A 26215-nucleotide genomic window follows, 5' to 3' on the forward strand; every position below is an offset into this window, starting at 1 on the left:
CTTGGAGGCTCATGATGTACATGTAACATATTAAAGGCTCTTCAGTGTTGCACAAATTTTACTCGGTGTTTCCCAAACTTAACTGATTATGGAGTTGGGTTCCTTTTCCCCACAGATCACCTATTAACATCTTTTGGAACCTAGTTTGAGAAATGCATTGATCTCTGCTACTATTATTCCTGCTTTCATTAGGTGCACCAATAACCATCTGTTCCGACAGAGCACCTTACTTACTTACTTGCTAGTTTTTCCTCTCACTCTTACATCCTGTGGTGTAAACTGGAATTTTTTTAATTAAAAATTTTTTTGTCATTATTTTATTTTGAGAGAGAGAGTGTGTGTGTGAGTAGGAGAGGGGCAGAGAGAGGGAGACACAGAATCGGAAGCAGGCTCCAGGCTCTGAGCTGTCAGCACAGAGCCCGACGCAGGGCTCAAACCCACGGACTGTAAGATCATGACCTGAGCCGAAGTCGGATTCTTGACTGACTGAGCCACCCAGGCGCCCCATGGAATTTTTAATCCCATTAAAGATAAGTGCTATTAAGTGCATGATATGAGCCCAGTAACAAAATGCTGCCAGAATTAGGATTTAACTTTAAAGCCCTCAAATTTGAAGAACTTAATTGGTGAAAATTAAAATAATCCCCAATTACCTGTGTTGGCTGTCATTAGAGAAAAAGTAATTTCACAAATTACTCATATTCTCATCTCCCATCACCTGTCCCTTTTACCACATTTCTAACCCATGCCTGAACAACTTCTAACTTGGTGCTCTAAGGAATAGAAGGACTTCAGGAAATAGTGACATTTCCCTTGAAACTAGGCATCATAAAGATGAGTTCTCTCTTTTTCTTTTGTGGGGAATCATATAAACACAGATGAAAAACAAATGAAGTAAGGACACATAAATCAAATATTCCTAAAGACAGAAATTAAGGAGGCCTGCACTCTGGAATCTATAAATGTGTGTGTTTGGGGGTTTTTGAGAGAGAGAGTTCCTCCAAGTGCCCTGTTGCTTGTTCTTGCTGATCCTCTACATCTATACACTGCTATGACTGCCACCAAGCAGGGATGCCAGGTGCATGGCAAAAAAATGACATGAGTAAAGATGCCACTCACCCGAGGGAAGCAGAACTATTACTCAAAAAATGTACTAGTTTAATTCTGGAACTTCTTATTTCCACACTCTGAGTGATAGAAATGTCTCTGTGGATTCTCTCTACACTAATCAGGCTACTATTTGGGATGAACAATCTTTTCTTGGCAGGGAGAAAATCAGAATGCCTATTCAATAAACAAGAACCCCACTTCTCCCCATTCCTCCTGAAGCGGTGAGATTGATTCTTCATCTACAAGATTTGAACTTTATGTGTGTGTGTATATATATATATATATACGGCACCCAACTACAGAAATAAGACCACAATTATTGGCTATACAATTTAGGTACAATTGACCACTGTAAGTCTCATTGTTATATTTCTCATTAGTTAGCATTTACATTAACTTTTCCCCCCTGCTCATCAGAATTTTCCTCCTTTGTTTATTTCCTCTCAGTTGGCACAAGGAAATAAAATTGGATTTTAACTAGGTGACCTGGACTTAAAACCAAGCTTCATTTACTGGGTGTCCTTATGCAATTTACCTAACCTCTCTGAGCTTTCACTTCTTCACCTGTGAAATGGTGGTTATAAAATTACCTCGAGGGTTATGAGAGTTTCATGATGTGAAAAATATGAAAATGCTCATCCCATATCCAGTATGTGAGCCGTTAGCAAATGTTGGGTTCTTTGCTTTCTTTACTTTCCTCTGCTTGCATTATTTATCACCCAATCCCATCATTTCAGGAAGAAAATCAAGAATAAATGACTTCCATGAATGTGTGGGCTTTTCTTTGACATGACACCATGATACAGCACTATGAAAGGTTTATTCTAAAGGGATCTGCTTCAGTTTGTCAGAGCAGATGAGAATCTATCGGAGAAGCAGCTGTCCAGGCAGCAGGAGGAAGAATACAGATGAGCACAGAGCCTCTATCTCACCCACATCAAGTGCTAAGTTTTTCCTTTTGTTTTTAACTTTTTCTAACTGGTCAAAACAAGGAATGGAAACGAAGCATTCCTTTTCTGCTTGTAAAGACATCAAAGGGCCTGTTTCAAGTTGTAAGAAGATTCTGGTCCATGAGGAATGTTTGGGATCCTACTGCGTGGGCATAATTAAAGTGACTGACAATAGCAAGTGTTGACAAGGATGTGGAGAAACTGGAATCCTCTCATGTTGCTGGCAGGAAGGTAAAATATATTTTTCAGTCTGAAAAATAATTTTCTTAAGAAGTTAAACTTGCCATCTCCCCCAGTAATTTTGCTCTTAGGAATCTACCCCAGAGAAATGAAAACAAATGTCCACACGAAGGCATGTATGTGATGGTTCATAGCAGCATTATTTATAAAGGCAAAAGACTGGAAACAATTCGAATGTGTAGCAGTTGGCACATGGATAGTGGAATCGTATTCAGCAGTAAAAAGGGACAAATGACTGGTAACCCGCTACAACAAGTATAAAATTCAAAAACATTATGCTAAGTGAAAGAAGCCAAATGCAAAAGACCTATTGGATGATTCCATCTAAATGCCTAGAAAAAGCAAATCTATAGAGACAGAGGAGATTGGTGGTCAGCTAGAGTCAAGGGTAGAAATAGGGACTAACTGAAAACAGACATAAAAGACTTTCGGAGGGATGTTGGACATGTTCTCAAACTGGATTGTGGTGATGATTAAATAATTCTAAGTTTATTAAAAAAGTCATTAAATTATATATATATATAATATATTTTATAATATGTCAATTATACCTCAGTAAAGTTGTTTTAAAAATGCTTATCATTATGCAGTTAATGAGAGGATCTCCACGTTAAAAGTAGCAATCAGAGATTGTGGAGGATTTCATAATCAGGCTGTATTCTTAGAAACAGGCACACATCTGTCTTTAAGTTCAAATATTGAGGCATCTGGGTGGCTCAGTTGGTTAAGCAGCCAACTTCACCTCGGGTCATGATCTTGTGGCTCATGAGTTTGAGCTCCGCATGGGGCTCTGTGTTGACAGCTAGGAACCTGAAGTCTGCCTCAGATTCTGGTCTCCCTCTTTCTCTGCCCCTTCCCTGCTCTCTCTCTCTCTCTCTCTCTCTCTCTCTCTCTCTCTCTCTCTCTCTCTCTCACACACACACACACACACACACACACACTCTCTCTCTCTCTCTCTCTCTCTCTCTCACACACACACACACACACACACACACACACTCTGTCTCTCTCTCTCTCTCTCTCTCAAAAATAAATAAAAGATTAAAAAATTTTAAGGCTGAACTATTATTATTCCATGACTCTGATTGTAAACAACGTCAAAGCCCCAACTTTCCAGCTGGGTCAGGAATGGGACAGTGAGCAAGGGGAGAAGCAGGACTGGGTGATGGCAGCCACAGGAGAGAGAGGATGAGCCGGCCTGAGCTACTTGTGTTTATCAACAGCAGGAATGGAGACAGTAGGACACCTGCATGGCTTGGTCTTCTGAGAACCTGAAGCCAATATGGCCATCCCATCATTTTTCATCTGCCAGCAGGTTCTCTTTGCCCCGCCTCTCCCCCACTCTTCCTTTTCCTTGATTTCCAGCCTCCTCAGGCTGTGCTTTTCTGTCTGTCCTTCAGTCATCTGTGCACCAGGGTGTCCCATCTGGCTAGACCTTCTGAAGTATCTTAACTCCTACATGTGATAGTTTAAACCAAGGAAAATCCTTCTTTTAATGTTTCAATCATTATTTTCCTTATAGTAATACAACTTATAAAACCTCTTTTCAGGTCTCATTCACAAACTTATACCTGAGAACCTAAGACTATTAATTTGCAATTTACATTGTGGACGAAAGTGAATGTGCGTGAGAATCTCAAAGAATAGTGAAGCTTGACTATTTTGGAACTTGATAATTTAATAATTCTCTCTTTCACTTCACTCAATCCCAGTATTTCAGAGTAAAATTATCAAGAGAGAGGAAGCACTGTTATCATGCAGATAAATGTGATATGCTCCTAATACTGATGGTTGCAATTCTACATTCATATCAAGGATAACCAGAAATATATGAATCAACTAAACATCAGATAATTTGGCATATAGTGCCTATTTAAAGTAAAGGCTATTTAAAATCTACTTTTTAGGGGCACCTGGGTGGCTCAGTCGGTTAAGCGTCCGGCTTCAGCTCAGGTCATGATCTCATGGTTTGTGGGTTCAAGCCCCGCGTCAGGCTCTGTGCTGACAGCTAGCTCAGAGCCTGAAGCCTGCTTCAGATTCTGTATCTCCCTCTCTCTCTGACCCTCCCCTGCTCACGCTGTCTCTCTCTGTCTCTCAAAAATAAATATAAAACATTAATAAAGAAAATCTACTTTTTAAAATTGAAAATACCCTCCCAACCTGTACCTGCCAGTTGAGTAATTCAGATTTTAAATTATATGGGTTTCTTTTCTGTAAGAAGCTTATAGCATTTTACAAATAATAGCTAATAGTACCTGATCTATTGCGATGTCCCAGGCCCCTTATTTAATCTTCACAATGACCCTTATGAGATAGGAACAATAATTACTCCCATTTTTACAAATGAGAAAAGTAATACGTAGGGAGGTTTTCTGTTCAAAGTGACAGCTGATAAGTAACATAACCACAACCAGGATTTCAGTCCAGGTCTTTCTGACCCCAAAGCCAGCATCTTCAGTCACTACGCCGTACATCTAAACAGACCTCCTGATAATATCTTGCAAAAATGGTCACCCTTATTTTTTAAAATGGAGAAACCACAGAGGACATGGCAATGACTCACTCAAGCCAATAAGTTGGTTCTCCGTAGATTTCTGTCCTTGAACCATATGGGCCTCCTCTTCAGTGCTCTGTAAATTGTTCCCCAGCTTATAAGACTCTCTTGAACAGGACTCTCTTCTTTTATAGGATACTTACCTGAATTCTAGCTATAGGTTCCAGACAGCCAGAACAACCCAGACTCTTCATTTTCCAGAAATCACTGGTGTGGCTGAAAATAAAAAGTATTTATTTAGCTTACCAGGTCATCATAGCCAATTAAGTAGTTTTGTTCATTTTACATTTAATGCAAAGATTTTGGCATCAGTTCTACTGAGGAAAAGACATGAAATGATGCATCGATAACATTATCACGTGGTGGGTATATGCATTTATTTTAAGCAACTGAAACTCGTCCTTTTCCTCAAGGTACATCATTATACATCAAATCCCTTTAAAATCTCTCTTCGGCATGTTTCAGAATTGTTTATCTTCTTAACCTGACATCAGGCAAGAATAGCAGAGAGGAGAAGCCCTGAGAATGAAATGAATGATTTGCAGAGGAATATGCTTTAAAATCTTTCATTGCGGAGATGTGGCTGCTGCTATATTAACTGTGTAAAACAGCCCAGTCCCAGATAAGAAGTTGCACAAGCGAGCCTGGACCATGCCACCATCTTTCCCATCTTCCCTTTAGACTTCTCTGACCGTGAGTGCAAATAATGGCACTCAATAATTTTTATTTTCCCTCAGTAAAAGAAACCTCAAAATCCTTTAATCTGGTAAATTAACAGAAAACAGAATCATTATTTCCGGGTCTTGGTTACATAACCAATAATAATTCTCATTTATTGAGAACCTACTATATAGAAGGCACTGTACTTGGCATTTCACACTTCTTGTTTCTAATCCTGACAACTAGGTAAGTTAGATATCCTTGTTCCTATTTACAGGAGAAAAAAACCTCCACAAACATCCAAGGACAAGGGACATTAGAAATTCTGTCTGGCTCAAAACTCAGATGCTTTCCATCATGCTATCTTGCTCTTCACCAAATCTGGGAGTGCCATCAAGGATTAGATGATGATGATGATGATGATGATGATTTTGCCACTTAAACAAACACTATCAGTTGCCCACTTCATGCCTAAATAAACATAGGATATGACAACCCCCCTCATAAGACATGAACCTTGTTTTTCAAGAGCTCATAATTCAATAAAGAGAAAAGAAAAGAACTAAGTTGTTAAAAGAATGACTTAGACAGTATATGCTAAGGGAATTTAGAGACGGGCACAGTTATGAGCCGAAGGGAATGGGGGTAGTCTCATCAAATGAAGCCAGGCCTAGGTGGGCCTCACAGAAGGCCTGGTTCGGATAGCAGAGAAGGGAGAGAAGAGCATTCTACAAAGACCTGGAAGTAGGAATGGGCATGTTGCGCCGAAGAACTGTGAGCACATCCACCTGTGATGGGTCAGTGTGATGAGGTTTCTGTAGGGAGCAAACGGATTTGAATGTTACAGTGACATGTCCTAACGGCAGCCTGTGACACCAAGGAGATTCGGTCCAGTCAGGGTCCAGGGACTGCTTCCTGTCTTGGGTAAAAATTTATTTTTTTGCCAGCATATAAGGAGAAGAAAAGAAAGGAAAAGAAAAGAGAGAAAGAAAGAAAAATCAGGTAAATCCCAGAAGAGTCATAGGACAAATACCGGGTTAGAAATCAGTATTTCTGGGTTTTGTTTTCAGTTTCAGTCATTTATTCTCTGAAAACGCCAACAGCAGAAATGATCGAAGCTCTTCTGAATTAGTTTCTGCGAAATGGGAAAAATATATAATCATCTCCACCACACACACACACACACACACACACACACGCGCATTCATCCCATTCTGAATATGCAGATTGTTGGAAGTAAGACCCCAAGTGTTCAAATTACTGATTTGGGTAACGACAGTCTCTCACCTACCCAGCTTCATCCCCTTCCACCACACAGTATGCTGGCGACAGGGTGAGTGGCCAACGATGTTGTAAAACTATTGCAAGGTTGGGAAGTTCAAGTATAACAGGAGAGACGGTATTAACACTCTTAATGGTTTTCAAGCATAGCTGCTAGATATAGTGTAATTTTTCTTTTACTATCATTATAATTTTCCTGCTACCTGGACAACTTGAAAAATCTCCAATGTGTTTAATTATAGTTTTAATCGTGCAAGATTGGGGTGAGCAATTATTTTAGTGAGTTTTATGAAGGCAAGTTAGCATTCCAGACAAATGTTCCTAAGCTCCCTCAGCTACAATTTGGATTTAAAAAATTCATTTTACTAACTTGCTGAGCCTAAAAGATTGGGACTGATGTTTAGCTGGCTCAGCGCTGCCGTTGGGAAGGGCAAGTGAAGAATGACACTCTGGGCTCCTGAAGCTGGACTGAGGCAGATCCAGACAAGGCCCATGTCCCTGGCTAAGCAAAGCCTAACAGAGGCCATTTTATGAAAGAGCAATGGGGGACACCGGGGTGGCTCAGTCAGTTAAGTGTCAGACTTCAGCTCAAGTTATGATCTCATGGATCTCCCAGTTGGTGAATTCGAGCTCCACATCGGGCTCTGTGCTGACAGCTCAGAGCCTGGAGCCTGCTTCGGATTCTGTCTCCCTCTCTCTCTGCCCCTCCCCCATAAATAAATGTTAAAAAAATTTTTTTTAAAGATAGAGCAATGGAATAGACATATATATTCCACAATGGGATAATACAATCATATATACTTAACCAACAAATACAGCTTGCTTTCAGGAAGGCAGCAATATATAGATAGATAGATAGATAGATAGATAGATAGATAGATAGATAGATAGTTTATTTACTGGGGTGGTGGTGTAAGGGGCAGAGAGAGAGAGAAAGAAAATCCCAAGCAGGCTCCTCATTGTCAGTGCAGAGCCTGATGCAGGGCCCGAACTCATAAACCATGAGATCATGACCTGAGTTAAATCACGAGTCAGACACTTAACTGATTGAGCCATCAAGGCATCTGTGGGAAGGCAGCAGTATTAAAAGCCAGGAATAAAAGCAGGAAGGGGGAAGATTCAGAAAGTGGAGATTCTAACTTATTTTTTATATATCAAGGGTCTGGGAGACCCCTGACATTTTTTATCCCAACTGGTGAGTCGTATTGTCCCTATGGTGTTCCCAACAGGGGCTACCATTTCTACGTTGGAAACACCTGAATAAGGTTCATAGGAATTTTTTTAATCTATTTTCAGAACCACTAAACCACAGTTCTTGCCTTATAAGTGCTCTCTAATGCCATCTTACTTTCATTCATTCATTTATCCAACATTTATTGGATGTCTACTGCAACTATGGTAAATGCAGTCCTTACACTGAGACTGCTCATAGTCCAGTCAATAAAACTTGATGATACAATATAGAGAAACGTAATATGATCATGAACTAGGTGTTAATGGTGACGGGAGGAAGACAGCAACGGTGAAGTCCTCCAGGAAACTGTGATAGCTGGGAAAACTCTGAAGGACAGTGAGGAGTACAGTTAAGCAGCTAAAAAGCAGGAAAACAGTAAAGGTAAAGCAGAAAAGCACATCCATAAGGATGAGAAAATGTGCATGACCTTCACAAAAATATGAGCGACGACAGAGCTGGGTGACAGAGGGGGTTGAGTGACTGTCAGAATTTAGCTCCTAGTCATCAGCTGGGCTCTGATTTATACAATATAATGAATTTTGTGTGTTTGGATCTGTGGAATTACAGGAGCCCATTTGAAAGTTAGTTAGGAAACATGATGGCAGATTGGTTTAAAATGCAGAACTCTTTGAGGCAGAGATTCTCCAATGTATCCAGGTGATAATAAAACAAGAGCACCTCATTTTATTTGTTGAAGTATGAAAAGGAATTCCACCACGATTGTTTTTGTGTTGCTATTTGAACAATCACCTATCCCTTCCTTTCTCACAGTCCGTAAAGCAAGGGTATTCTAACATGTGTGTAGAAGGCAGCTGATTTTTTAAATCTGACCTATTTTTTTGAGGAGCAAAATCTGATCTCCTATCTCTTGAGGTGTTAAATCATTTTCATTGTACATCCATGAGAACTGAAGAGCTTGTGAAGAATGACAAAGCCAGAAAATGAGTCAGTGCAGACAAGTAAGTAGATTGAAGGTCTCCTAAGGCTTGGTCTGGATGAATCTTCAGGGCATTGTGAGTAGGAGCAAATACGCTAGAACCTGAGCAGAGTATGTATGATTTAGGGGTTGGGCAGGAGCAGAAGCTGGGTCAGGGACTGACTCAGAGTAAAGGCAGGAAATAGCCCTAGCCGTGAGTACTCCAAGAGGACCTGAAGCTCACAAACATGCAATGCACCATTTTCTCCTACATTTCTTCCTCTAACCAAGGACTCAAAATCAGGACCACTGCTACCCCTTTCTTTCGTCTATGACCCTCAACTCCAGGTGGGAGATTGATTTTCTTCTCTAGAACTGTTTTTAGTGATCATTTTATCCTAATTACATTGGTATAAATATAATGAGGTTAAGAAATAACGTGATTTACACCCTACTGGGACGATGCTGGTCTCTACTCCTCTGTGTCACCTGAACAGGTGCCCTTATCACAAAGTGTGGAATTATATGGGGCTCATATAATTTGTGTAGAGTTAGAGGGTGAGGAGAAGGATGGTCTCTAAAAAAGAAAAAGAAGAAAGAGGAGCACCTGAGTGGCTTAGTCAATTGTGTCAGACTTTGGCTCATATCATGATCTCACAGTTCATGACTTTGAGCCCCACGTTGGGCTGTCCACTCTCAGTGCAGACCCACTTTGAATCCTCTGTGTCTCTCTTTCTCTGCCCCTCCCCTTCTCAAAAATAATCATTAAAACAATAAATAAAAGAATTAAAAAATTATGTATACAAAATTAAGGATAAAGGTGAACAATTACTTAGGAAAGAAATCACAACAGGTAACTGAAGCTTTGGAGATTTGGAACTTTTCCGAAAATATCTTCAGGGGAATTATCAGGGATGCTTTACACAGAAATGCTTCCTGATCATGGTCTAGTGTTCACGCCACACCTACAATGCTCTACAAGTTCAGGCCACTCCCAGCATGCACAGGGACCTGTGTAAGTTAGGGACCTGAGGCTTCACTGGCTTCGGGGTTCATGCAGAGACAGCATCACCGATGAAGGCTGCGGGAGGACGATTTGGATACACATCCTGGTTTACCAGAAAGCCCCAGGTTATGCCTGTTATTCTTGTTTAAATTTTAATAATTCCCTTCTCATTCTGAAAACAAAACAAAACAAAACAGCCCTGGTTCGGCACAATAAACTATATGCTCACTCTATTTATGTTGGTCACCTCTGTCACCACACAAGGTAGGCCTTGGTAGGAGTCCTTCCACTCCAACTTCTGCATCTTCATTGCCCCTCTGCCCCAGCTGGACCTGGGAGAATCTGTTTCCCAATCTTAAAGTGAGGGTAATCACTGACCTGCTTAGCGTGGGGCGCAAGGAAAGCTTCTATTGTGAGGGGTTTTATTTTATCTTTCTAGAAGTCATTGTTAAATACAAATTAAAACATAAAAATTGTCATTGGCATGCAAGCCTTCTGTTTAGAGACTCAAGAACCTGTAAGTAATACCATCTAATCCAGGACAGTCCCCTCAGTTCTGCTTTCATAAAGGTCCACCCGTCTTAACCAACCTACAGGGTGGAGCAGCAGGAAAGCCTGGTTGAAAAGGTCAGCCGGGTGCCTGTCCTTCAGGTGAAACTCCGCATCTGGAGGTGCCAGTGGACTAAGGAAGTGTTAGCCACACGATAGCTTCATCTTGGTGGGTCACACTTGTGTCAGTTCATCACCAAGACAGACAAGCAGGAAAGCAAAGCAGAAGACCGCCCCCACATCAAGCTGCTTGACATGGCTGGCCCAGCGAGGACAACAAGACAGCTTCGTTGCAGGCAGGCTACTGGATCCAACACACCACTTCAGAGCCTTTGAGTCCTACGTCAAGCGCAAATAACCAGGCTTATTTTCCCTGCCAAAGTCACATGCAATGTCGAGGTAACATCAAAAAGTTGATTTAAAAGGCAGTTTCCTCTGAGTGCTGATTTAGGCACATAAACAGTGGCTTGGTTAAATGCCACTCTGTGTTTAAAGTAATTATACTTCAGCCCTGGAATGTGGTGATGTGAGAGCCCCAGTGCAGCAAACAAAGTTGATTCTATCAGCAAACTCCGGAGAGTCAGCTGGCCTGGATGCCGCTTCTCCCTGAAGTCAGAACTTAAGGACAAGTGTGGGTGCACTGCCCAGCTCTCTAAGGCTGGTGCCAGCTTGCAACCGACCGTATGTCTGGAATATGGCTTGGGAACCTTGGCCCATAGGAGCTGTGGTCACCTATGTTCAGTGGGAGCCCTTGGAAATAGCTGAGTCCCCTAGGAGCAGTGGTGGCTTAGGTCTGTGCATTAGCCTGTCTTGTCAGATTCTGCTGGGGCTGGACAGCCACTGCTCAGCAAGCCAGAGAAAGGCTGGTAGGTGGGCAAGTCTTCCTATGAAGGGTGACAGTCTGAGGAGCAAATAGGTGATGGCTCTCAGCTGCTGGTTCTAGAAGTCCTGCCTTGATGGCCCATACATATGTCTGACTGGCATAGTCATCCCAAACAGAAGGACACAGGGGCCCTTTTGTCCATTTCCACTTTGGAGTCATACCTTTCTCAGAGAAAAAGACCTCATGATCACCTCTCTGCCCTACATCTAGGCAACTAATTCCCAACTGAGTGCCAAATCAGTGGAACTTTTCTTGTGTCTGGGAAGAATCATTTCCCTTCATCCTTACAGAACTTTCCTCATAAGTTACTGCTGGCAACTATATTCGTGCTAATTAGCTGCCCTTGATGGATTTATTTCATCCAGTTGTAAATTTTAGAGGAGAAGTTCCCAGGCCGACTTAAAAGTAGAAATCACAGAACAAGTTGAGTGGAAATCAGGTTTGGATGACCTCCACAGAGCAAGTCACGCCAATTCCCATGGGGTTTGAACACAGCGTTCCCAGGAAGGCATGTCACAGTCAAATGACAGACCTGGAAGAAGTTTTAGGGAGACCATTTAGTTCAGGCACTTCATCTTATAATGAAGAACCTGGGGCTCCTAGGGGTGAGTGAATTTGCCCTGTCACACAGCTATTTACCAGTCATCTGGGAAAGTGAAAAGGGTATGAGCAACACACTGGGTGCAGGGGAAATTCCTGTTTGTCTTCTGAGACAACTTGAATACAATTATAAGCAAAGGCTTGGTCTATTCTTCCCAAGTTCATCTTTTCACTTTCTAACCTCTTTTTCATGGAGTGCTGATGTATCCCCAAAGAAAACACATGGAATCCAGCTGATGAGATGTTTTAGATATTCCAAAAAGTATACAAAGCAGCTGATGTAATTTGGGTAGGTACTGTGGGCCAGCTGTTGGAAAGTACAGAGCTCCCCAAACATCTGGACTGATCTGTGTCCTAGGTTCCAGTTGTAAACTGTCCATTAGCTATAAACCTTTATACTCTGAGTCTGGAAAATTCTCTGATTCCTCATCTGTTTCTGGCCCCTTATGAGTAGTTAGGGAAGGTGGTGATGGTAGGAAGATTTGTTTTATGGGGTAATTGAGAAGAAATCTTTCTGATCATATTTATGACAGTTCTTCCAAATGGCATTTTTTCTTTGTGCATTGGCCTCAGATTTATTAGAAATGAACATCAGGATTTTCTCTTCTGTTCTTTTTTCTTCCTCCTTTTCTTCCTTCATTTCCCTCCTTCTCCCTCTCCCTTCTTTCCTTCCTTCTTCTCTCCTTTCACCTCCCCCTCTTGTTTGTTTTTCTCATCCTCTTTATTCTTCTCCCTTTTTTCTCCACCTTCTTTTTCTTCACACCTCAAAGCCCAACCATGCTATTTAATAAACAGTCACTTCTGCCCATTTCTTCACTGGCCAACAGGCACATGAAACTATGCTCAGCATCACTCAGCATCAGGGAAACACAAATCAAAACCACACTGAGGTACCACCTCACACCAGTCAGAGTGGCTAAAATGAACAAATCAAGAGACTATAGATGCTGGTGGGGATGTGGAGAAACGGGCACCCTACTACACTGTTGGTAGGAATGTAAACTGGTTCAATCGCTCTGGAAAACAGTGTGGAGGTTTCTCAAAAAACTATCAGTAGAACTCCCCTATGACCCAGCAATAGCACTGCTGGGGATTTACCCAAGGGATACAGAAGTGCTGATGCACAGGAGCACATGTACCCTAATGTTCATAGCAGCATATTCAACAATACCCAAATTGTGGAAAGAGCCTAAAGGTCTATCACCTGATGAATGGATCAAGAAGATGTGGTATATATACACAATGGAGTACTACATGGCAATGAGAAAGAATGAAATATGGCCATTTGTAGCAAAGTGGATGGACCTCGAGGGTATCATGCTAAGCAAAATAAGTCAGGCAGAGAAGGACAGATACCACATGTTTGCACTCATAGGTCTAACAGGAGAAACCTAACAGGAGACCATGAGAATGGGAAAGTGGGGGAAAGAGTTGGGGAGAGGGAGTGAGGCAAATCATGAGAGACTTTTGAATGCTGAAAACAAATTGAGGGCTGAAGAGGGAGGGGGAATGGTAAGGGGGGGTGATGGTCATGGAGAGGTGCACTTGTGGGGAAGAGCACTGGGTGTTATATGGAAACCAACTTGGTAATAAACTATTAACAATAAGTAAATAAATAAAATAGAAGAAACTCAGGGAAAAAAATAAAAAAATAAACAGTCACCCACACTAAATGCTTGTGGAAGGGATACCATAACAGTTGGTCACTTACTGAGGCCTGGCCTCTGGTGATTTATTAAAAATGAGTGTTCCTTCATATTGCTCAACTTTTGTAAAGATACGAGAAATATTCATGTGTTAATATAAAATAACAGAAGACTTCATTTTATAGAATCAAGACCAAGAGATTTCAGTATAGAACTCTCATGAGAAATTTCTGCTTTATGTTCAGAGCTCTATTCTGCATGGTTAAGTTTAAATGTTGTCAAAATAGTAGTGAAGCGGGTCTTAAACTATGAGATTACTGATTATATTTTTTTGCCCTACAATCAACTGTTTGAAACCCTTTAAACATAGGGAGTTGAAGGATCATCTGGACTTCCTTAATATTACAACGTTATATATATTTGCCCCAGATGAAACCTTGTCAGTTTTTCATAACATATATATTCATAATTACATTATAATAGTTATTGCTTACAATGGGTTAAAACAATTTGCATTTCAATTAAAGGATTCTGACACAAATCTTCCCTACCAAACCTGTTCCTCCTACACACTTCCTCATTTCTGTTGGTGGCTGCACCAGCCATGTTCACATCCAATCCATTACCAAGTCCTGTCAATTTCACTCCCACAGTATATTTTGACTCTGCCTATTTTGCTTCCTGTCTCCATCTCCTCCAGTCTGCCCAGGCCACCATCAGTTCTTTGCTAGACTACTCCTCTGTAGCCTCCCAGCTGATCTCTCTGCTTCCACACTTGCCTCTCTCCAAGCCAGCAACTAGAGCAGCCCTCTAAACGAGTGAACATGGGCAAGTTGTGCTCTTGTTACAAAATCCTTAACACAGCTCTAGATCTATTGCCCCTTTTCTCTTGGCTCCCTAAACTCCAGCTGCCTTTGGCCTTCTTTGGTATATGAAATGATGTGGAACATTTCTCCTCCCCTTTACCCCCACACCCATGCCCCAGACACACACTAGTTTCTTTTCATCTTCAAGTCTTAACTAAATGTCAATCCTCAAAAAGTTTTGTGCCCAAACTAATGTAGTCCCCAATGTTATTCTTAAATATAATTGGCTTTTCTCTGTCAATATGCTTATGACAATTGATTGTGGATTTGTGTATTTATGTTGTATGATAATAGTATTTTTTTATTATATTATATATAATGTTGAACGTCTCCCGAAGACTATAAATTCTAAGAGGGAAGATACTATGCTTGTCCTAGTTCAGAGAGGCATATAAAACATTAATATGCTTTCAGTAAATACCTATGATCAAATGGATCATCACTGTAATGCATTTGTACATCACATGTTTTTTTCTTTATGAGTATTCTAATGTCCTTAAATTTATGTACCTATTGGCCATATGATTCCATCCCCCTTTCACAGGCAAGAAAGCAGTTTAAAGAAAAAAATAAGTTAGGAAAAGTGGTTGAAGGTCCTCAAGTTCAGAGTTGCCAAACATAGAAAAACAATAACCACAATTAACATTTACTGTTCTCTTACAATGTCCCAGGAGAGTTCCAATTAATTCATTTAATCCCTATAACAGCCCTATGAGGTATAAGTAATATTATCATCCTATTTTAAGGATATGGAAGTTAGGTAACTTATCTAAGGTCTCAAACATATACACACATAATATTAAATATGTTTTTTAATAAAAAGTATATATTCATATTGGTCACCTTGCTGAAATACAGTTCTAACATATTGAAAGCCAGGTTTCCCATACTGAGGTATAGTGCAGCTAGAATGATTTCTCTTCTTCTTGGTCATCATTCTTTCTTCTCTCTCTATTCCCTGTCTGCCCCCACCCACCTCTTCCTTCCCTTCTGTTCCCTGCTTCCCCGGGGCTGTTCAGTAGTAAAACCTCTGACAGAGCCATTTTTCTGCCAGGCTATCATACACAAGGTCAGTGTTCCCACATTCCAAAGGTAGGTAAAAATGTGTGTGGAAAGCAGGGAATTCTGCCAGAACAATGATTCACTGTGTCCATGCAAAATGGTTCAATAATAGGCCACTGCCGGAGCAAGAAAAATGCCGCCCGTCCCTGTGGAAAGGCAGGAAGCTAGCACACAGCACTCCTGTGATTTAGGAGACGCTTTCTATGACCAATGGGAAAGACATACCCCTCATAAACTGTGTCCTGCTTTTTTATTTTATGGACGTGAAATGTGTTCCTAAGAAGTAATGTCACACAGATTTATAGGAAGCATGTTCAGCCACCCCTAGGTCATTCGGCAATTAGTGATATAAGTGGGGAAGCATCTGGTCCTCTTGCTTCTCTCCATGCTTTGCTTGCTTGGTTTGTTGTTGTTGTTGTTGTTGTTGTTGTTGTCATGTCCAGATTCCTGTTGATAAGAACCTCCACTAGTGGAAGTAGAGGATTAAGGTAGAACTGGGCTGGGCTGCTCCCTGTCTTGCCTTCTTCCAAGCCCAGCCTCAGATGGCAGGGAGCTGACCTGGCCCCTTTCTTGTACCTGAGCCTGTGGAAACCCTACCTCAGGACCAGCCCCACCGCCAGCCTACTTTGCTGGCCTTACACTGTGGCTGGGAGCAAAATCAGCCTTCGCAGCTCGGGGCTACTATAAGTCTATGCTCTGAAGACTCACCTGCTCTTACACATTGCCTCACAGTGATTCCACTGGTCCTCAACTTGCTTTTTATTCCTCTCAGTGGCAATTTCTAGCCTATTTGAAACTTTCCTCAACCCCCTCACTCTAGTCTGAGCCAGCAGTTCTCAACCTTGACGACCTATTTAAATCACCCCTGGACCTTCTGAAAACCCCAGTGCCTAGGCTGTATCTAGACCAATTATATCAGATTCTCCAGCAGTGGATCCAAGGATTGGCATTTTTAAAAGCTCCACAGATGATTACAGTAGACAGCCAAGGATTAGAACCATTGTTTTCAAGTAGATAATATTACCTCCTACTTCAACAGAAAATGTGATGTGGTAGAGTACAAATGTGTCACAAGCTTTTCTACATGCACCTTGCTCTCCTTCCCTCCAGGTCTGTGGTTGAAGCAAACTATGTCCTTCATACCTATGTCTTCTACAGTCTTGGCCAAGACCTGCTCATGTCTCTAATCTCCTCCTCTTTGCTGGATCTTTACCTGCAGAGTATAAGCAAGATTAAGTATCCCCCACCTTTGATAAGATCCCTACATCTTACAGTCTCCAGTTTCACACCCACCCAGTCTCCACTTAGTTCTTCATATTCTGGTAATATTTGCCCTGAAAACTAGCTTTTTCAGCTGGACTAAGTCTTATTAACCTTTCATAATTGGGCTTGGTTGCTTTCATCTCTCCATGAAAGGTTGCCAGATTCAATGGCTAAATCAAGACTTTTCTACAGCATTTAGTACATTTGATTAACATTCTCTATTTGTTTTTCTCTCTTCTCTCAAAGTTAAGCTCCTTGAGGATGGGAACCACGTCCTTTTCATCTTTGTTAACAACAGCATGTGGGTTTTTGTAGGCATTCACCCGTGCTTGGTGAAGTGAACTACAAAACCATTTTCTCCCTAACTTCTTGGGCAGAATGATGCATTCCAACTGGCTATAGGCACATTTCATTTAAACTAGGCTCCCTTACTTTTATCCTCATGAATAGCTGTCACAGAAATCACCTGGGGCAATTATCTGGATATTCTTTTGATTCTATAATATGCCAATAATGCCACATTTACTTGTTTAGGATAGACTCCTAAATAAATCTAACATAGGATTCTTCTGATGAGCATTCCACACTTTTCAAGGCCATTGGGCCAACAATAAAAATCATTAGCAGCCAGCAGAAAAAAGAATGAATAGTGTGGCTTGTATTATAGGTACAGTCTTAGAAATTAAAATTCATAACCCAACACAGTCTACTGTATCTTAGAATCTAGCACCATTTATGTGCAGAGGATGGGCCGACCCGTCTCAGCAAAGCCCCCAGAATAGGCAGGGCCACTTTACTAAGTTTCTAGGGGCAGCAGACTGCTAACATTTTTCTCTGTTTCCTTTTGTTTTCTGCTTAAACTCTGCTTCAAAAGTATAGGTTACTCCTCAGTCATACTTGAAATGCATAGCTCCCTCAACCGAGGAGCCAAATCCCTACCCTGCCTGATTAATTAGCTGAGTAAATCTAAGAAACTCCTCAACCTTACAGCCCTTCTTCCTGCCAAGTTTTGTAAAATTCATAGACTGCACGTATCCATAAGCACAAGAAAACACCTGTGAGTGATTAACCAAATACCCTTGATTTAGAGGCCTTGGAAATATGCTGATGGTCCCTAGACTGTTGGCATAGGTCTGTAATTATGTGAGACCACAACCAGATCATCCCAACAGGCCAGTTACAGGAAAGGTCATTCCTTCAAATATAACATGATGCCGCCTCTAAAAATAATTCTGCCTGAGATTCAGAAAGAAATCCCATTTTATGAGGGTGCTGCTTTAAAGAAAGGACACACAGGCGGTTGGGAAGGAAGTAGTGCCTTGGGCCATTTCTTTGAAATTTGTATATAACCATGACGAGGGGAAAAGAAACCACCAAAACCAATTTAAAAAATTCACAGAATTAAAAATCATGTTTAAAATTATGCACCTTGGGGCACCTGGGTGGCTCAGTTGATTGAGCGTCCAACTTTGGCTCAGGTCGTGATCTCATGTTTTTGGTTTTGAGCCCCGCGTTGGGCTCTGTGCTGACAGCTCAGAGCCTGGAGCCTGCTTCTGATTCTGTGTCTCCCTCTCTCTCTGCCCCCCCCACCCCCGCTCATGCTCTCATGCTCTGTCTCTCTCTGTCTCAAAAATAAATAAAACATTTTTTAAAAATTAAAAAAATAAAATTATGCACCTAGAAAAATGATACCTATAACTCTGCCTTTGTCTGGCCTAGAAAAAATATCCATAGGGTTAACAAACCAAATCTGCAACCAAAAGTGTCCCATGAAAGTGTAAAAATCTACCTTTTAGTGTAGACAGTCCACTGTCTTTTGATTGAATTCTTGTCATTCTGAAGTGTACATTACTTTATATTCTGTGTAACTAGAATACTTAAAATTAAACCTCACAATATTGAGCAAAGCTATGTATTTCTAGGATCAGTCTCAAGAAACCCAAACTCTCTATAAAGACAAAAGTTCTTTTTTTTTTTAAATGACCATTGTTTTACCATTTCGTTTTTAAATGTTTATTCATTTTTGAGAGAATTTCTGAGAGAGACAGAGCACAAGCAGGGAAGGGGCAGAGAGAGAGAGGGAGACATAGAATCTAAAGCAGGCTCCAGGCCCTGAGCTGTCAGCCCAGAGCCCGACTTGGGGCTCAAACTCACTAACCATGAGATCATGACTTGAGCTGAAGTCAAACACTTAACCAACAGAGTCACCCATATGACCCTAAAAAAAAGAGTTCTTAACCAAGCATAGGTATACTTCAGGAGCAATAAGAATCCCCTGAATTCTAGGAAAACTTCTTGTGCATGTATATTTTTCAGGGCAGAGTCATGGGACTCGATAGCCACACAGTCGAGTGCAGTAGCCACAGGTGGCTATTAAGCACTTGATATAGTATAGGCGCAATTGAAGTTTGTTGTAAGTGTAAATTTCCAACTGACTTTTGAATACCTAGAGTGATCAAAAGAATGTAAGGTATCTCAACAATTATTACGGTGATTCATGTTGAAGTTTTAATATTTTGTGTGCATTAGATTAAGTAAAATATATTATTAAAATTAACCTCACCTGTTTCTTTTTACTTTTTAACATATGGTTATGAGAAAAACTAAAACTATGTATGTAGCTGTTGTTACATTTCTATCGGATGGTACTGAATCTATAGCTTTCATGAGTTTATGAAAGCACTCTCTTTCTTAGAGTAAGACTTGCTGAGCTATAAATGCAAATGCTTGTCCCTCATCCGATTCTGTCTCAGTGGGTCTGGGAATGAGCCCACCACCAGGGGCTGCAATGCAGGCCAGGCTTTCCTTGGCCTACATTTGGAGACATGCTGCCTTAGAAACTTGTAACACTGCTGGCGTTTTCAGAGACCAACATTGACCCACCCACCGCTTCACCACTGGCAAACAGATTCCATCATCTCTCTGTCTCTCATCTTGGAGGTCCGCATCCCCACACATCTGTGCTGTCTTCCTGGACGCTCCACCTAAAAACCGATTGTATGAGCACTTCTCACACCAGTCCTGCTCCTCCTGCACTTTTTATCTGGGTCACAGGCACCTTTAATTTCCTTGTCTCCTCATTCCCTGCCCATGCCAGCACATGCAAACAATCATTAAGGCCTATCAAGTGTTTCTAATACACCCTTTTGTGTTTCTCTGTCCCCGCTGCCGGGTTATTGTCATGACCTCCATCCACCTCGCCTCCCTTCCTCTAGATCATCTTCCTCACCACTATTCTGAGGGTTCTTTTCCAAGCGACAGATCTGGTTATTCTACTCCCTGGTTCAAAGATCAACCATAATGTCCTCACTGTAGCCAAAAAGCTCTCCACAAACTGCCTGAACCCCGGATTCACCTCTGATTTATCCCCCAGCCAACATCGGCTCCAGCCACACTACATGCGGTCTTCTTTCATGCTCCCAAGCCTTGGCCCATGACCTTCCTCTGCCTGCAAGCCTCTTCCTCCTCATCCCTTTCAAGACCCACATTATCACCATCTCTACTACATCCACACTGGGTGTCTTGAGCACTTTATCTATTTCTCCATCATGGCACATATCCTGTTGTATTGAGTTATTTGACTGTGAGCTCCTTTGAGTTACTCATTTTGTCCTTGCTGCACAGTGCTAAGAACTATAGGCACTTACTTGACATCTAGACAAGTGCCACATAATCTTGTTTCTCTAGACTTTCTAAAAGTACAGTTCTCTAATGTCACAAGATAGAGTCTGAAGGATCATTAGAGATCTTCTATTCTCCCTTGTCAATCCTTGATGAGCAAATCCAGACCTTTCAGAGGTTGCATGAGTCACTGACGGCCCGCTGCCTCATTTTGTCTTCGTGGTGACCTATGAAGTAGGCATTTCTACTAATACCCGTTAAACGAAAGAGAAAAGTTAGACCTCAGTGAATTTAAGCAGTGCGCCAAAGGTCACACAGCTAGTAACCTGGCAAGATTTGACAAGAATTCAGGTCTCCGTGTACTTGGCCTGGCTGTCCTTCTCTTGTCTCATGCGACTACTTACAATATGGGGCATTACCTGAGTTATTCAACAAGCACAAAAATGAAATTCTTATTTATTTGTTGAAGTATAGTTGACATTCAATATTATATTAGCTTCAGGTGTATCACTAGTGATCTGACACTTCTGTATGTTACTCAGTGCTCATCCCTGTAAGTGAAGTCACCATCTGTCATCACACAATGCTATGTCACAAATCCCCAATGCTATGATTTTCATTCCTCTGAATTATTTATTTTATAACTAGAAGTTTGTACCTCTTAATCCCCTTCAACTATTTTACCTACCATCTCCATTCCCCTCCCCTCTCAAAACCACCAGTTTCCTTTCCATAGTTATAGGTCTGATTCTTTTTGTTGATTTATTCATCTGTTTTTTTAATCTTCCACATATAAGTGGAATCATATGGTATTGGCCTTTTTCTATTTAACGTATTTCAATCTAATTCCTTCTAGGTCCACACATATTGTTGCAAATGGCAAGATTTCATTTTTTTAATGGCTGAGTGATATTCCACATGCATGTATGTGAACATGCACACACACATACACATGTGTGTGCACACACACACGTCTTTATCCATTCATCTACTGATGGACACTTAGGTTGCTTCCATATCTTGGTTATTGTAAATAATGTTTCAATAAACATAAGGATGCATACATCTGTTTGGATTTATATTTTGTTTCCTCTGAATAAATACCCAAAGGCAGAATTATTGGGTCACATAATACTTCTATTTATTTTGAAGAACTTCTATACTGTTTTCCATAGTGCCTGCACCATTTATGTTCCCATCAAGAGTGCATGAGGGTTCCCTTTTCTTCATATCTTCACCAACACTTCTTATTTCTTGTTTTTTTAATACTAGCTATTCTGACTGGTGTGAAGTGACGCCTCATTGCGGTTTTTCTATGCATTTCCGTAATGATTAGTGATGCTGAGCTTCTTTTTCATGTGTCTCTTGGCCAAGAAATATGGTATTTTGTACAGATAGAATGTTTTAGTGAAAAGAACCTCATTATGACTGTGAATCTAGTTTTAGACTCAGCTCTGTCTCTTCTAGTTTTCTTATCTGTTAAAGAGATCTATATAAGCTGTGCTTTTTATTAATATAAAATATTGTATAAATAACCTAGGTTTTCGTTGACAAATGAGTGAATAAAGAAAATGTGATATATACAATGGAATATCATTCAGCCATAAAAAGAAGAAAATCCTGCCATCTGCAGTAATATGGATGGACCCTGAGAGCATTATAGTATATGAAATAAGTCAGAGAGAAAAACACAAACACTATATGATCTCATTTATATGTGGAATAAAAAAAAAAAAAAAGCTGAGCACAGAAACAGAGGAGAACGGTGGTTGCCAGTGCCTGGGTGATGGGGGAAATGGGGAATGTTGGTCAAATTATAAACAAATTCATAGTTAATAGTGAAAAGTTCTGAGGATTTAATGCACAGCATGGGGATTATGTTAACAATACTGTACTATATGCTTGAAAGTTTTTGAGTAGATTTTAAGTGGTCTCACCACAAAAATAAATAAATAAATAAATAAACCACTTTACGAGATGATGGAGATGTTAACTATCTTTATTGTGGTAATCATTTTGCAATATGTATGTGTGTATCAAATCATCATGTTGTATATCTTAAGTTTACACAATGTTATGTGTCAATTACATTTTAATATTTGGAAAAAATATAAAATAAAGGCAGATATAAACACAAAATTGGATATATGAAAATGTTTCACGCACTCTGGTATTTCAACTTGCAGATATTTAGACATTTCTCTTTCTACTATTTTGTTCATTATGAAAGTAATGGTGCTTCATTATGGAATATTCAAAAACTATCAAAAATAAATAGAAGAAAAATATCACCACCAAGGTCACTATTAACATTTGGTGTTATTCTGCCCAGTTTTTCCATGCACTTTTTATTTGTTTGACATATTTTTGGTCACATAAAATTTAACGTCACTGTTACTTTTGTTTTCCATCATGATATCGAACATTCCTTCATTATTACTATATAATCTTCAGAAACAGAACTGGTCATGGCTGCGTAAGTTACTCACTGGCTCTGTCAGTTACACCACAATGTTCAGAGTTGTTTGAGATGTAATGAAGATATTTAAAGGCGTGAAATCTAGCAGCTGGGTGGAATGACATAACAGCACAGAAAGGTCTCAGAGATCTCTACAGAGTGTGGTCCTCAGTCCAGCAGCATCTGTATCACCAGGGAGCTTGTCACCAATGCAGACTTGAGCCCTACCCCACACCTACTGAGTCCGAATCTGCATTTTAACCAGATCCCCAGTGACTTGTGTGCACAGTGTATATAAGAGGTAGTGACTAAAACAGTGGTTGTCAATCTTGACCGCATTTCAGAATCTCCTGGGAGGACCTTCAAAATCCTGATGTCCAGATCACACAAGATTAAATCAGAATCTGAAGTGGGGGTTGGGAGTGTGGGCAAGCATCAGTCTTTTTAAATGTTGCCCTGATGATTTCAATGTGCTGGAAAGCCACTGAAGGAGGAATGAAACCCTGCCACAAACTGATTACTTAAGTAGCCCTTTCTCTCTAGTCTTTGAGTTCTTTTTATAAGGCATTCTATAAATTTCTGTGGGAAATTCTGGTAAAATAAGACCAAGCAAAACAAAACAGAGCAACAAAAATGAAGACAAAACAAGACCCCACAATGCTTTTAGGAAAATATAAATTTAAAAATTTCTTGGGATGCCTGGGTGCCTCAGTTGGTTAAGTGTCTGACTTCAACTCAGGTCATGATCTCACAGTTCGTGGGTTTGAGCCCTGCATTGGGCTCTGTGCTGACAGCTCAGAGCCTGAAGCCTGTTTCAGATACTGTGTCTCCCTCTCTCTCTGACCTTCTCCCACTTGTGTGTGCATTCTCTCTGTCTCAAAAATAAATAAACATTAAAAAATTTATTTCCCATTTGTGTTTCCCTTTCTACCTCCCCATAGACTCCTGCCTTTCTGCCTCTCCCAAGAGTTTCCTGGCCATGATATTCTTTGAAGACCCTGCTCAGAGACCAGAAAACATGATTTCCTGTAACATAGCACCAAGAAGCAATAGAAAGACCATTTGATTTCTTCTCAGTAATGGTATTTGTCCTGGAGCATTGTCCTACCTTCAAGCCCTAAATCCAACTTCTCCTATATGCCCATATTTAAGCAAGCCAGTGGATTTTGACACTCTGACTCTATCTACATAGTCACAAGCACAGGTAGGTGGGAGAGTCAAGGTCATAGCTATGAATTTTTCCTAATTTTCTTTTAAATGAACTGACCACTTAAAAAAAAAATGAACACCTGAGTTAACTTGGTAGTCTTGGATCTCCTAGTCCAAGTATGTAACCATTTTTAACCCTGGTACCAAGATGGGTACATACTTCTTCAAAACAAGGACTCAGCTTTATTTCCCCTTTTTGCATAAACTAGGATCAGAGCACGTACTCTGAATATTTTGACTTTTGTAGAGAAAGCTGTAATGGAATACTGGGCCCATAGGAAAATACTTGGTCAATTAAAAGTGATTTTTAAATGACTTAATCTTTAATTCCAGTTTTAGGAATGTTAGCCCTTCTGGTTCTAATTTCTTTCAATGCTTAACCCCAATTTAATATTTGTTTAAAATTTTAAACTTTAAGTTTATAGTTAAAACTTTGTACCCTAAGTAATAAAAAAAAAAAAACACCAAACAGATAGGTATCTTGCTGGTAATTGCCAACTCAGTACAACATTTTACTGTGTTCCCTCTTCATAGCCACTACATATGAAAGGTGGTTTTTTTTTTTTAAGGTGTAAAAAGAATGTGATAGGGCTATCAGCTTATGGGGGGTTTTTAACTTCTTGGAAAACAGAAAGAGGCTGGGACACTTATGCACTGACACGCCTCACACTAGGTCTCCAGGTTTGGGGGCTGCCCTGGGACTAAGCCTATGGGTCCCTGGAGGCGAAACTGCCAACGTGAGGACACGTCAGAGCTTGCACGGAACTATCCACCTCAACGGCACTGAAACCCAAGGTGGGCTCCAGGGACGTGCAGCTGGCACAGAGGAGTCACTACAGCCACATCCACCTGGAAATGGAAGAGCCAGAACTCAGTCCTCCAGCTGAATGTGACATTCCTGCTTCAAACTTTCTGGAGCTTCCCTATGGCCTAACTCAAGGAACAGGAACGGGCCTCAGATCCTTCAAGCCCTGAGCGTGTGTGTATATGGGTATTTGGAGGGATGAGAAGGTTCATAATTTTCATTGTATTTTCAAAAGTGTCCATGTAGAAGTGTTTAAGAACCTCAGACATAAAGCCCAAACGCTTAACATGGCAGACGAGGTCGGCACGATCCGCGCTAACTGAACTCTCCAGGGCCCCGTCTCCTGCCAGTGCCTCTACACATCCTCCCTGGCTGGGTGAGCCTTTAAATTCCAGTCACAGAACTTCTCACCCGTCTCCAACAGGCCATAAGCCCTTTAATACCTCTTGGATTTAACACACGCCCTTCTCTCTGCCAGGAATGCCATTCCCCCTTTGCTACTTTCTCGGCTCCTTCCCTGCCTAGGAATTACCTCTTATCCTTTAAGACTCAGCAATAAAATTACCTAGTCTGCTGGGCCCCCTTCTCCTGTCTCCTTCCCAGTTTCCTTCTCAACAGTTTCCTGACCCATCGACACAGCGATGCATGTGAAGCTTACCCCTTGGTATTGCTATTGTTCATGTGCTGGTTTCTTCCCCCCATTAGTAAAATCTTAAGAGAACGGATCATGCCTCTCACTGTCCCAAACCATAATCTGCAACAGCACATAATACTACATTTGATGCAATGAATAAAGGAATGAATGAGTGCTTTACCAGCTTGGCCAACTGTCTCTTTGGTTCTTACAGAGACCCTGACACCGAGAGGCTGGGACATTCATACCAGGCTCCTGCTCAGCTTGTGGGAATCCATCCTGGTCCAAATGTACATTTCTGGCTGATTCCTATACACTTTTTAGGAAACACTATGAAAGAAAAAAGAATCAGAACAAAAAAAGAAGACTTGGTAATTGAAAACATAATTGGTGACATAAAAAAAATGTAATGGGAGGCTTGGAAGAGAGAGTTGGAGGAATCTCCCAGAAAGTAGAGATCCACTGCACAGCAGGTGGATGTCCTTGAGGCATCCTGGACAAACCTTCTCATGAAAGCACGTGTTTGGTGCCACGCACCCCAGAGCCAATTTACCAGCCTCTAGCCCCCAAAAGACTGGGCTTAGAGCTAGACCCCCTTAGAGCTGGGACTGTGTCTTTTTCTACCCCTACGACCTACATAAGTGCTTGGCACACAGTAGGCACTAACA

The 26215-nt window shown here is 40.9% G+C and overlaps 1 long non-coding RNA gene across 1 annotated transcript in view; it reads left to right on the forward strand.

Moving 5' to 3' along the window:
- Positions 1-25692, forward strand: part of LOC115301814 — a 40171-nt gene extending 14479 nt beyond the window's left edge. Inside the window, exons 3-4 of the long non-coding RNA XR_003913304.1 lie at positions 23841-24103; positions 24782-25692. This is a non-coding gene — a long non-coding RNA (uncharacterized LOC115301814). The remainder of the gene's footprint in view (positions 1-23840; positions 24104-24781) is intronic.
- Positions 25693-26215: the final 523 nt, after the last annotated feature.

Source organism: Suricata suricatta, chromosome 9, assembly GCF_006229205.1.
Source record: "Suricata suricatta isolate VVHF042 chromosome 9, meerkat_22Aug2017_6uvM2_HiC, whole genome shotgun sequence".
NCBI lineage: Eukaryota > Metazoa > Chordata > Mammalia > Carnivora > Herpestidae > Suricata > Suricata suricatta.